The sequence below is a fragment of the Protopterus annectens genome, chromosome 17.part0 (assembly GCF_019279795.1).
Source record: "Protopterus annectens isolate FY-2018-M chromosome 17.part0, PAN1.0, whole genome shotgun sequence".
Classification (NCBI taxonomy): domain Eukaryota; kingdom Metazoa; phylum Chordata; order Ceratodontiformes; family Protopteridae; genus Protopterus; species Protopterus annectens.
In genome coordinates, this window is record NC_056751.1 from 275,809,440 (window position 1) to 275,822,812 (window position 13,373).

Here is a 13,373-nt window from a genome sequence, read left to right on the forward strand (position 1 = left end):
ATGCCTCTCAGCTGTACAATGCAATGTTCCATTGCCAGTCAGTTTTAACTCCAACCTCATCACTAGTGTGTATTACTTGCAATGTTTGCTGTATTAATTGTAAAGGTCTTGTTCAAAACTGCAACCTTTGTATAAATATAATCTTTAAACTATTGTAACCTAGAGTGCTATTAGAGCTTTTCTCCCCAGGACTCCATTGAAAATGGATTCAAATGGCCCAATGGGCTATCCTGGTAAACCAACTGCAAATAAATAAATAAAATAAATAAAGAATGATTGATATTTCATAGGTTCATAGGTAGGTACTAGGCTATCAGCCCTGGGGCCTATATAAGCCTAGCCAAAAAAGTTCCCTGGCTTTCGACCCACCAAAGAAAGTTATTTTCCTGCGCCCCTGTCTAGCAGAGCCACAGAAGTGATTCCCGGGGTGAATTTCCTATTTCCCATCCAATTGTCAAGATTTTTTTTAGAGAGGGCTTAATAAATAGCTTTGCTTGACATGAATGGGTAGTCTGTTCCAGAGCATGGGGAAGTCTCTGGGAAAAGAATCTATCCCTACAGCACGTTCTATTTATTGTGGTTGCAAGGTTTAGGTCCCTGGAGCGTGTGGCTCGGGGGAATTGGGGTTTAAGTGTAGCATGTCCAACAGATCTGGGTTTGACATGACTTTGTATGTTAGGCAGAGGTTGCGCCTCTGAGTAGGTGATAAGTGACATAGTACAGCTGGAATTATTTGAGATGGTCTGAGTATGGCATCTGTTTGAGGCCAGTAATCCTCTTGGTGAGGTATTTCTGTGGCCTTTCTAGTTGTTGTAGATGTCTTGCAAGGTACATGCCAAACAGGGGGGGTTGTACTCTATTAATGCGTCTGATGAGGGATAAGTAGAGAGGAACAATTACCTCTTTTAATGGAGGCGAACCCCTTTGTGATGAGGTGTGCCATGTAGAAGGATTTCCTGACTACTGTGGCGATGTGATTATCGCAGGAGAGACTACTGCCCACCTGTGTTCCAAGGTCTCTTATCACACTTTCCCTGTTTAGTAGGCTACTGCCTACATGGTAGTTCATGGGTACAGTATTTTTCCCAAAGGGGATAACCATGCACTTCTTGGCATTGAGCTTGAGGCCATGACTTTGACACCAAGCATCAGTCTCTGTGAGGCCCCTTTGTAGAATGTCCACATCATTTGACAATTCTATTATGGCACCTAGTTTGCAAATAGGGACTATTTTTAAATGTGCAAGCATTTAGCAATATTTTAGCCAGTTTAAAGAAATTAAAGGTGAGTTAGTATAATACACCTAGGAAATGGAATATGTAGTGAGAGAAGAAATACAGTTATGACATAATTAGACAGTCAGTTTAGAGAAATTTGCTGAAGTAAAAAAGTGAGTGCAGAAAGGGGAGAATGTTTTGTTCATACTTATGCATATAGTTTATCCTAGGCTTGAGCAAGAACAGGGGCAGATTTTGGCTAGGAAGTCTTTCAGAATGGTTTTAAAGGATTGGAGGGCGAGTATTGACCAGATGGACACAGGTAAGGAGTTTCAAACTTAGTAACATGGTATGAGTACAGACCATGCTCAGCAGATTTGACAGATTTTTGGACAGAGTGGAGTTTTTGGTCACTGGATCATAATGACTGAGTGGGAACATAGTTGAGTACAATATTTTGTGCTGTACAAGCAGATGGATGATAGATTTTTAAGCGGTAAGAAGCTGGGTATATATTAGTTGATGAGGTAGTTCTAACCAATTTAAACATTTTACCCCTTCCAGAATCTGTCACTCTATAGCAGTATTTGTTGCAAATGTAGCCACTTTATTATAATATTCTTCAAGTTTTGCTTTTTCTAATGCCTGGAGGTTAGTAAGGATGGGAGCACTATAAAGTAGTGAGGGAAGGAGGTAAGTATGGGCAAGTATAGTTTTAGTTGTGTTGGTGAGAATGTTTTTTGGTTGTATAAATCATCCCAATTGTTTTGTGATTTTTTATACAGTTTTGTATAGGCAGAATGAATTTAAGATCATCACCCACTATCATCCCTAATAATTTGCTAGAAGAATTGACTTCAATGTTTGTATAATGGTTGCAAGAGAAAGGAGAGAGGATTTAATTTTTTTGAGGGAGGGATTTGGAGGAAAATTGGTAGTTTATTGTTTATAGGTTGAGCATGTGTTGTGAGATAAAACACCATGTTTCATTGGATGTTAAAGCTTCCTGAGTAACTTTTGGAGATGTGCCAGGTTGCTTGATATGCACATTGGTGTGGAGTAAGCTCCATATAGAATTAGGGAGGCCTGTAGTGTGGATGTATGGAAGGTGTTTGTGAGGATATCATAGAGGAGGGAACCAATGACAGAGCCTTGTCATACTTTTGTAGTGACTGGGAGGTATGGAGAGAGTGTGTGGTGCCATTTTACTGACCGATTCCTATTACACAAGTAGCTTTTAAACCATAGAAGGGTGGCTGAGACAAACCTAGTGAGGACACTTAAAGTAGAAGTTTCCTGTGACAAACTGTTCTGAAAGTTTTAGAGAAGTCTAGAAATAAGGAGAAAACTAGTTTGCCATTATCTCTAGATTTATTGGAAATATCTATAAAGGTTAGAAGTGGGGTGTTAGTAGTATGTGATGGATGGAAGCTGTGTTGTATGGGGAGCAATTCTCCTCCCTGCAGGAGATAGCTAACCAATTGTTTCTGAATACATTTTTCACATATTTTATAAACGGGGGATAAGATTGCTTTTTGTTTAGAAGGATAATGGTTGATTCGTTTTCTATAGAGAGGGGACATGGGATTCTTGGACTGACCTATTTATAAGGATTGAGATAGCTAAAGCTACTGGCTGGTATTTTAAGGTACTCACTTGGAATGTCATCAGTAGAAGTAGAGAATAATTTGAGTTTATTTAAGAGTAGTTTTATATAAGATGTGGGCACAGGTTTGAAGGTGAAAGTGGATGTGGTGATATGTAGATGTTGGTAAGGGTTGGGATTAGATGTTGGAGAACCCTCGATTAGGGACACTATACTTTCTATGAAATAAGACTTGAATTCTATTGCAGCTTTGAGTGGTCAGTTTCTGGTAGAGGGCCTAGGGTTTAATTTTTAGACTGGATATAAGATTTCTTTAATTGCTGAAAATATTTTTTTAGAAATTTGTTTGCTATTGTTCTAAATATTGTTATAGTCGAGTTTTTGTCTTCATTAATTTCTTTTAGGATGCCTGGAGAATTCAGAATTATTATCAGCTACTCAAAGGCCCTTAAAAGGGTGTCCAATTATTACTGTGCAATATTATTATCCAATGGGTAAGTGTGACTAATCAGTCAAGGCTTATTTGGAGTGACTTGGACAGTAAACTCTATAAATATGCAATGTACTCTAGAGCTTAAATTATCTCTACACAAATCAGCCACAGTGAAAAGGTTTTAAAATATTTAATAATAAATAATTAAAACCACAAGACAATACTTTCTACTACACAGTGCTAGTCAAAGAGTTCAGAGACCACACATACATACATTTAAAATAAATCAGTAGTACAGTTCTGAGGATTTTTACAATGTTCCAGTTAATAGATAAGGTAGTAATTAATATTTTTTGGTTAAACTTGGATGGGTGGCCATATGCTGTTTTATAAACATGCTGTTGAAGTGGATGAGTGAGACGGGAAGATGGAAACTGAAAGAGTCTGACATTGTACCTGTGGTGGTAAATTTGCTAGGGTCTGATACTAAGATCTAGTCTGATAAGGAATTTGATGTTTTGCTAAAATTTGTGGGGCCATTAATTAGTTGTGTGAAACCATATAAGTTCATGCTAGACCTAGTAGTATTTTTTCTTGTGGAATTATTATGGATATCTAATATAGGATATCTTCCAATATAGCTGTATTATCACCAGGAGTGATGTAAAGGACATTAATATATTTGTTTACATTTCTTTATTTCCAGGAAAGTAATAAGAAGCTCTGCTGAACTGAATCTTGGTTTTTGTTTATTGTAGGGGGGAATCTGACAGATTTTGGAAATATTAAAGCAATATCACCACCTTTCTTCTTTATGCAGTCATTAATGATGATAGTACTGCTGGGAGGTGTAATTTCAAAGTCATTTATGTTGTGTTTAAGACAAGTTTCAGTTACAGTGAGAATATCAGGTTGATCTTGGGTAACCCAGGCATGTAGTTCAGTAGTTTTATTGCTTATGCTTCCAAAATTTATGGTAGCAAAAGGCAGATTATGGGAGGTGGGTGGGGGAATGCTTAACCATTGTTGAGATATAATAGTGTATGGAAGGGAATTGTCTAGATGTTAGCTGTGGTTTTGGGGGCCAGTATTAGGGTAAATGTAACCTCCTAGAAAGATTTTAGTATATTGGGATATTAGCGATTTTGCTTTTTTTTTTTTTTTTTTTTTTTTGGGTGAGTAGTTTTTCAACTTAATGTCATTTTAATTTGAGTTGAAATGGAGTTAATCAGTCTTTATTTGGGGTTAAGGTAAGGGGCTTGATTAAATAGGTTTGCTGCGATGTGTGGAGAGTTTAGGGTGGAGGTGTGGATAGGTGATTAGGACAGATCTGGAGAGATTCTGAGAGCTATTAAGTCATAGGAAGATGAGAGAAGGGTCAGTAGGAGTACAAGAATAGAAGATAAAGTTAGAATAGCATGATTAAGTAAAAGGATTTGTATTTTATTGATGGCAGGTAGTGGGGAAGTAAGAACCAAGAAGGAACCAAGAAGTTGCAGACCTGTGGGATATTTACTGGTGGTGGAGTCTGAAAGCTGGTGAAAAATATGAAGAAGTATTTTCTATGAAAGAAAAGAGTTAGGTTTCTCCTGGTATTTTTGCTTATGTTTCTGAAATATAAGAAATAGAGGGGGTTAAAAGGATAGAGTATGAAAATGTAGTTAAGATAAGTAGGAAGCAGTGGGTGTTTATTTGGAGATAGTAGATTTTGAAATGTAGAATAACAGATAGGTACTATCAGGGGAAAATGAGTATGAAAGAATATAGTGCATACCAGTATTTGAGGGAGAAAGGTCATTGTAAATTATGCTAGTGGTTAGATGGAAGTGGGTAAACAGAAAAACATAGAAACAGAAGTGCTTGTATAATATTTATAAAGTTGTTTGGGGAGGATTAGGGAATGTATGTCACAGGTGAAATGTGTATGTGGAAAGAGAGTAATATAGGGTGGGTGGGAACTGGTGTTAGGGATGTGGATTTCCCACCCTCAGGCCAATTATAGAGAGCAAAGAGTTCACAGCTGATATAAAACAATTATCAAGGAAACTCTTCTTCTTTACTGAATGTAAAAAAAAAAGACACTAGTGAGATTAATTAACTAGCAGATACAGTATAATCTGTTGGTCATGAGAAAGGATAATGGCCAACTTAGTAAGTGGTCCTTGGAGTAAAAGAACTACTCTTTTGGGGGGAATATCACAGCTACTTTTCAGTCCAGGACAGACATGCACTTGACTAGTTAAAGTTAATGCACAGCATTGCTCTTCATATTAAATTTGCTTCCATTGCACAATGATATTCTCATTGAAAATGCAGAGTTGGGCCTTGTGGTAGAACTCCTGCAGTATTGGGGTCAGAGATGGATATAACGACCACAGGCTCTGAAGGAAAGCCTCTATTAAACTGTAATATTGTATGGCGGCAGTAAACTTAATACTCATTCATAAAGATGGAGGAATGACCATTGTGATTCAGAACAATAGAATATGGAGTATTGTAAGAGTAGAAAAGTAATAAAGTTAGTTATTATTCCTCAAGATGGAAGGACCATGGTGAGTCACAGCAAAACAATTTGGGGTATTGTAAAAGCAGACAGATGGTAAAAATGTTTGTGAATGGAAGGCCAAAATAGGTTTAGCAGGCGATCTACTGATAGATAATCACAGTAATACAGTGTGTAGAGCTGTATATAACAAATTATCAGAGCATAGCACTACACTGTTAAGTAGAATATAATGATTTATTAATCATTCCTTGGATTAACCAGTACATCAAAAGAGTGTTATATATACCAAAACACCAGCAACTAAAATTACATACATACTTGTGAAAGGGCATAGACTCAACATACATAAAATATAACCAATTTGAATTAAATTAATAAAAATACAACATACTACCAAGGTCTTTTCATTGTTCTACACAATCTTAAAATAAATACAAATGTAATAACACATGACATTTACCTGCACTATGAAGGACTATGGTGATGGAAGGGAAGTGGAGACCAAAGTCAAAAGATGCTTAGAAATGCATTCTTCTAAATTCATCTTAAGGAAAACAGGTTCATTAAACTCATTTAGATGCTACAGAATAACCTTCATAAGGAATATATCCAATTTCCAAATATCGATATGTTCGTAGAGACTGTAGGTGGTATTCATAGTCATAGCACTTAGGCACAATGGCAATCTGCGCTGTTCACACCTTAGTACAATGTCAGAGCGATTCATTAGGCCAGTGGCACTAGCCTTTGATGAATATATGCAAATGAAGGAATAATGAGAATGAAATGTGACATGCTGTAGAACTTCTTATGATAATTAGTTCTCTTCCTGCCTGTGAATCATTCCTGTGCTGTGTATATATAAGATATATTTTTTTATTTACTTTGTATTTGGTGAAGATGCTTGCTGTTGCTGTCAGGTGAGCAGTTTCTTTGTGTCTTGGCCAAGCCAAAATCATTTCTACCTAGCTGCACTTGCTGGCCAAGAAGGTGAAGAGACAGTCAAAAAATACCCCATTATAACTTTGTTAGTTAAGATGCATGGCCTTACTAAGGTATATATTGCCCTCAATACACTTGCCACATGGACCTTACAGAGACAGACTGAGGACACTTTGGGTATATTGCAACAAAACTATTTTCATATACTATGGAAAAATGAATTCCTGCTTTATAAAAACACAAACTTTATTCCACAAAACACTCTTTTAGCAGCTTTTGTATAAACACTGTTTCAAGTTTTTTTTTTTTTTTTGTAAAACAGTCTAAATATATAAACATGCTTTATAAGTTATTTAACATTAGATGACTCAATTGACTTGTTGAGTTAACTGTTATCTTTAATGCCTCCATTCTTAGATATTTTTTTAGTAAGACAGCTTTGAATGAGTTAAATACTACAGTATATGAGAAGGAGGTGAAAAAAGTACTTATTCCCACAGAAGTATGCACTCACCCTTTATGTTTAAGAACACAGTAAGGGGCAGATTTTAAGTATATCTAGACTTAATACTAATGCTGGAATACTGAATAAGCAAATGGATAAATTACTTAAGTATTTTGCTGATAGATGATAGACAGAGACATGCTAGAAATTAAAAGAATAGTTATGGCTGATAGATATGTTAAACATGCCCCTACATTTTCAGCAGTAGAGAACGGCCATAAAAATGTTAAGACTGAACAGAAAATTTACTTTCCACTGATATACAATAAGCATATGGATATAATGCTGGATTTAATGAATTAACATTAGCATAGTCTGGAAAAATTGGAAGCAGCTACAAGTAATATACAAGAAGTGCCAGAATTTGCATATAGAAAAGCACAAATGTTAAACAAAAGCTATGTTATAAAGAACCTAAATTTTTAATGATAAAGGACATGATAGGAAATGCATATACTATTGCGTCATGTACATCTTTTGCGAGTTTATTAATAAAGAAAAATGTTTTGAACATGCAATAATGAAGAATGTATGCGAATATAAAACATATGCAGCCTGTGATATATGTAATATATTTTGCAACATGCCAAAAATGTCCATTGGGGACCACTATGTTTTGGGTGACATGCCAGTGATTGCCAACACCTTAGTTACCAAAGACATTGCTTTTTGCATTTTTGGTCATGGGAAGTATACTGAATTATTTAGAGCCAGGAGCTTTTGACACGCCAAACCAAAAAGGTTCGCCATCACTGATCTATTTGATCAGGAGACTGATTGCAACTAGTGCATTATACAAACATAACAAATAGACCAGTGAACAACATACATTTCAATTTGTTGCCTAGAAGTATTACATGAAAAAATGAGAGGTGCCTTTCTACATACAGAGAATATTTGATCCATATGGAGGAGAATACTTTGTCATTTTCTCTTGTGTACAGCAACTTTAAAGATGTCATTTCCCAAATCTCATGACCCTGAGACTAGTATTCAGTTTGTCTCATCCTCAGAGCTCACTGTAATATCTGAATATGGCTTTTCTCAATTGGATACCATGGTTTTTCCACTTGACTCAGAAAAACCTTTATATTTCGCATCAGCTACATTTGCCTTCAATAAGCCATCACAGAATAAGCAGCGAAATCATTCCCTGACAAACTGTCACAATGTCATATTGGGGTATTAAGAATTCTAACAACAGGCTCAAGGTTTCAGTAACATAGGCATGTCCTTCCAATCTAGCATTGTTTCATGTCAAACAGCTCCATCTGGAACAGTTTCTAGCAAAAAGAACAAACAGGGAGGGAATGTCAGTGTGGTCCACTCGATTTTCACACCATCTTATTGAATATCAAGTTTTACTTCTTATGTATTTGTAGGGTGTTTGTCACTTGATTTCCTTCTTTTGTGTACATGTTTGTGGGACCTTTAACTCCTCAAAGTGTTTTACATCAGCACCATTCCCCTGTGTGGCCTTTGCACATAGAGGTCTGCTTCCCTTCTCATTCCTCTTCCTTAAAAGCTTCCTTCTCCTGCTGTAGAGCATTAATTTCCACACTATGATACTTCACTGTTTTCAACATTTGTTTCTAACTCGCAATTCCTTTGCTGTAGCAGTTTGGTCCATTGCACTTCATTCCTTTGTGTTTCTACTTTTCTGTTATTTCTCATAGTTATTTCCATTAAAGCTTCAGACATTGAGAATGCCTTCAAGTCAGTTAAGTCCTCTTGTAGAAGTCTCAAATTTCTGTCTTTCTCATAGCTAATTCCCTTGTATTGGGCTTCTCTCAAAAGATAGTTTAAGTTAATTTTCATTCAGGATCCTTGTGAGGTTTTCATGCATTAATTCTTGATCGACATATTCTTGAATATGGTTCTTCTACGTTTCAATTGATTTTCTGCACAATTACTTTCAGACTGAAGTTGTCAAGAGTCCCTTTGAGCACTGTCTTAAAATATAATTTCCTCTCTCAAAAAAGTGTGGTCTGATTGTAGCCTGTTCTCTAAGTTGGTCATCTGGGTTTCAGGTTTACTGGGCTGTTCAGTTTGCTAAGTCACATGTCCCTACTTTTTGGGAAGTTTGGAACTGCTTGGTGGGAGTCACCTTAAACATGGTGTCCATCATCATCATACACTTTTTTCTAGCATGATGTCATTGTCAATATCCCTTGTGTCATCTTTTTTGAGTCTTAGATAGCAACAGTTATCTAGGACTGCAAAAGAGTCATTTCAGGATGTTCTGTGAAGTCTGCCGCTCTCTTTTTCATCTTATGAGTTCTTTGCGCATTTTTATTCTACATTTCAAATTTCAGCATTGTACTGTTTCCATTGCAACATAGGATATCCACAGTTGCTGTATGTTTTCCACTTCCATGCAAGAAGATGATTATTGTGCACAGAAAGAGCCAGGATACAAACAAGAAAACTTTTGTAGTAATTTATTTTATAAGTAGAATGTCAGAGATGTTACAGTAATTCTCAAAATCCTCTGGGTCTAAATTATGTCACTTCAAAATTAGGGAAACCAATGACTCTTTTAAAATAGTTAGAAACCTGGTGCTAGTAAAACATGCAAAGACTATTTGGTAAATAAGTGGTCTAAGCACATAAAAACGGGCAATAGCCCATCCAACTGGCCTTGGATCCAGGGTTCAAGTTAAAGAACATATATCTGAAATTATAAATGAATAAAAACTTGCAGGATAGCCAATCAGTTGAATCCTACTCGACTCCACACAAGTACCTATTTGGGCGTGTTACGCAAGGCAGATGAGTGACTAACTCGCATTCTTCAGGAGAAAGCACTTTACAGATGAAAAGACAGGACAGGTTGCTCAGCATATCAAACACAAAGTCAGCTGATATGGTGCAGTAGACTTCCCTGAAGGGAGAAATGCTATATTTTTGCAAGACATCACTGTTTCATAAAGGTGGTGGTGTCTCCATATTCATAAAGAATATGCACACCTTCAGACTAGTAGCTCAGCATAATGCATCTGAGATACTTCAGGTACAACTAACACTGGGTAAGATGTTGATTCAGGTGGGTCCACAACCATGTCACAAGACTCTCACTTCATGTTCCTAAGCACCCTGGAAACTCTTAGGGTCCAACCCAACACTCTCATACTAGGTGACTTCAACTACCCCTCCATCAACTGGGAAAAATATTCATGCACCAATACACTGGCCCAACGCTTCCTGGAATTCATCAATCCCAATGCCCTGGACCATCTCATTCTTACCCCCACTAGAAGAAGCAACATCCTTGACCTGGTTATTACTAACATTGGCAACTGTTGCTCTAGACCAATAGTCAATTCTTCCATGGTTAGATCTGACCACAAACTAATTACCATGGAAATCCACATCTCACCCACCCCCCTACAAAGTTAACCACCATGAAAAACTTCTCTAAAGCTGACTTTGGGCTCCTAAAAACAGATGTGGCTAACTTCACGGCATCCATGTCAATGGAAAATAGCTGCATGACTGCCGGATCATACACCAATGCACTGTATGAACATGTACATAAATGCATTGAACTAGCCATACCCAACAGAACAAAGATGCTCTCCTCCAAAAAAAGGAAGCCAATCTGGTGGTCACCTGCCATTAATAAACTCTACAACAGAAGGAAGAAACTGTTGCAGAAAAAGGTGAGGTCCAAAGACTGGAAAAACTCCCTTATCAGCCTCAACAAAAAGTTGAAATCCCTCATCAAAACCTCTAAAGCCAGCTATGAAGGCAGAATTGCAGCAGACACTAAAAGCAACCACAAAGCCTTCTATGGTTATATCAAGTATCTCCACAGTAATACCCAGGTTTGCTCTGAATTACTGCACAATGGTATCTCCCATACTGAGCCAACAGATATTGCCAACATACTGGCCAACAGATTCAGTGCCAGCTTTACCCTCTCTCTCCCCCCCAAAAGGACCAATCACAATTTTAGAGGAATGCCAGGCACCCAGCATTACTGCAGCACAGGTTAAAGCTGCATTGTCCAAGGCCAAGAATACAGCTTCCATGGGACATGACAATATCCCTGGATGTGCTCTACATGAACTACAATATCAACTGGCACCACATCTATGTGCCTTGTTCAATCACAGCCTCACCTCACGCTTTCTCCCTACCAAATGGCGCACTATGACAGTCATCCCTCTCCATAAAGGGGGAGTGACCGCAGACCCTGGGAATTATTGCCCCATTAGCCCAATGAGTTTGATATGTAAGGCTATGGAGTGCATCATCATGGACCTAATTAACAAGGATATAGGGGATGTCCAAACTCTAGATCCCACGGAATTTGGTTTTGTGAAAGGTAGAGCATGCCTGCTCAACCTGGTTGACCTCTTTGAGTCAGTCACCAGAGCTGTGGATAAGGGCAAGGCAGTTCATACAGCCTACCTCGATCTGGCCAAGGCTTTTGATACCATTACTCACTCAGGAATTATTGATAAACTCACCAAACAAGGCATCAACTCTTATATCACTATATGGGTTGCAAATTGGCTCACAGAACCCACAGTGTGAAAGTAGTGGACTCCAAGTCAGACTACTGAGCAGTCACGAGTGGAGTCCCACAGGGATCAGTCCTGGGTCTTCTCCTGTTTGGCATCTACTTCTCAGAAGTCCAGGCTAACACAGAGGGACTCTGGCTGACCAAGTTCACAGACGACTGCAACCTGGGAGCCATTATTAACTCCCCAAGTGATGTGGACATCCTACAGAAAGGACTCACTGAGACCAATGACTGGTGTTGAAACCATGGCCTTAAGCTTAATGTCAAAAAATATGTCATCATCCCCTTTGGGAAAAACTCAGTTCCCAATAATTACCACATTAATGGGAGCCCACTGAACACTGAAGGCATTATAATATATCTGGGGACACAGGTTAACAGCAACCTCTCCTTTGACCACCACATTGCAACTGTGGTCAGAAAGTCCTTCTATGTGGCACATTTCATTACCAAGGGTTTTGCATCCAGGAAGAAAGAGGTCATCATCTCTCTCTCTACTCTTCCCTCATTAGGCCAGTCATCGAGTGTAATGCTGCATTTGGCCTGTACCTCACTAGACACATGCAACAGCTGGAAAGGCCACAAAAGTACCTCATGAAGAGGATCCTAGGCCTTAAACACATGTGCTACACAGACAGACTCAAAAAACTCCAGCTATTCTCTGTCTCATATCATCTAATAAGAAGCGATCTCTGCTGGACTTACAAAGCCATGTCTGACCCAGATCTGTTAGAAATGCTACATCTAAAGAAATCCAAATCCCTCCACACCACATGCTCCAGAGACCTCAACTTCATTACCACAATCAACAGAACATGCTGGAGGGACAGGTTCATAACCCAGAGACTGCCCATGCTATGGAATAGCCTTCTCATACATGTCAAACAGAGCACCTCACTGGCCTTCTTCAAGAGAAATCTTGATGAGTGGATGGGAAATAGAAAGGTAACACCGGGGATCACTGCAGTGGCTCTACTTGATAGAGGCACTGTGAACTAATGTCAGGTGGCACAATGCCAGAGCACTTCTATGGGCTAGGCTTGTAAAGGCTCCAGGGCCATTAACCTAGTACACACCTATGAACCTATAATACCATAGCAATAATCATGTCTGATTTTTCCACCAGAGCAGCTAGGGCATTTCCTTTACACCCAGATGTTGCCTCTGCCATCTATGTTAAACCATCAATTGCATGGTTTGAAGTGAACAAGATGTACTCAAGACAGACTGAGAAAATCCAGAGATGAGTATACATATTTTTTATAGGCAGGAAGTAACTTATCAAGTATGCCTACACTAAGCACCAAAAGAAAATGGTGGGAGGTTAGTGCAAACTGATCTTTAGTTATGGTTACGGTATGCAAATTGTAAATTCCTGCATTCCAGTAGTTAAGATAAGGTGGGAGTAATAAAACGGGCAAAATGACTGAACAAGTTAAAAGGACAAAGCAGCAGCAAAATTTGTCTATAAACTGAAAACTAGAATGGACAATTAAAATTAAACTTCACATTGTCATAGATGCATCATGTTGGACTTAGTTATGGTGAGAGAAGGACATGAACTAGTCACCTAGTTCACAGAGAAACACCTTAAAACACAAGCAAGAAATACACAGATACATGTTAATTCATT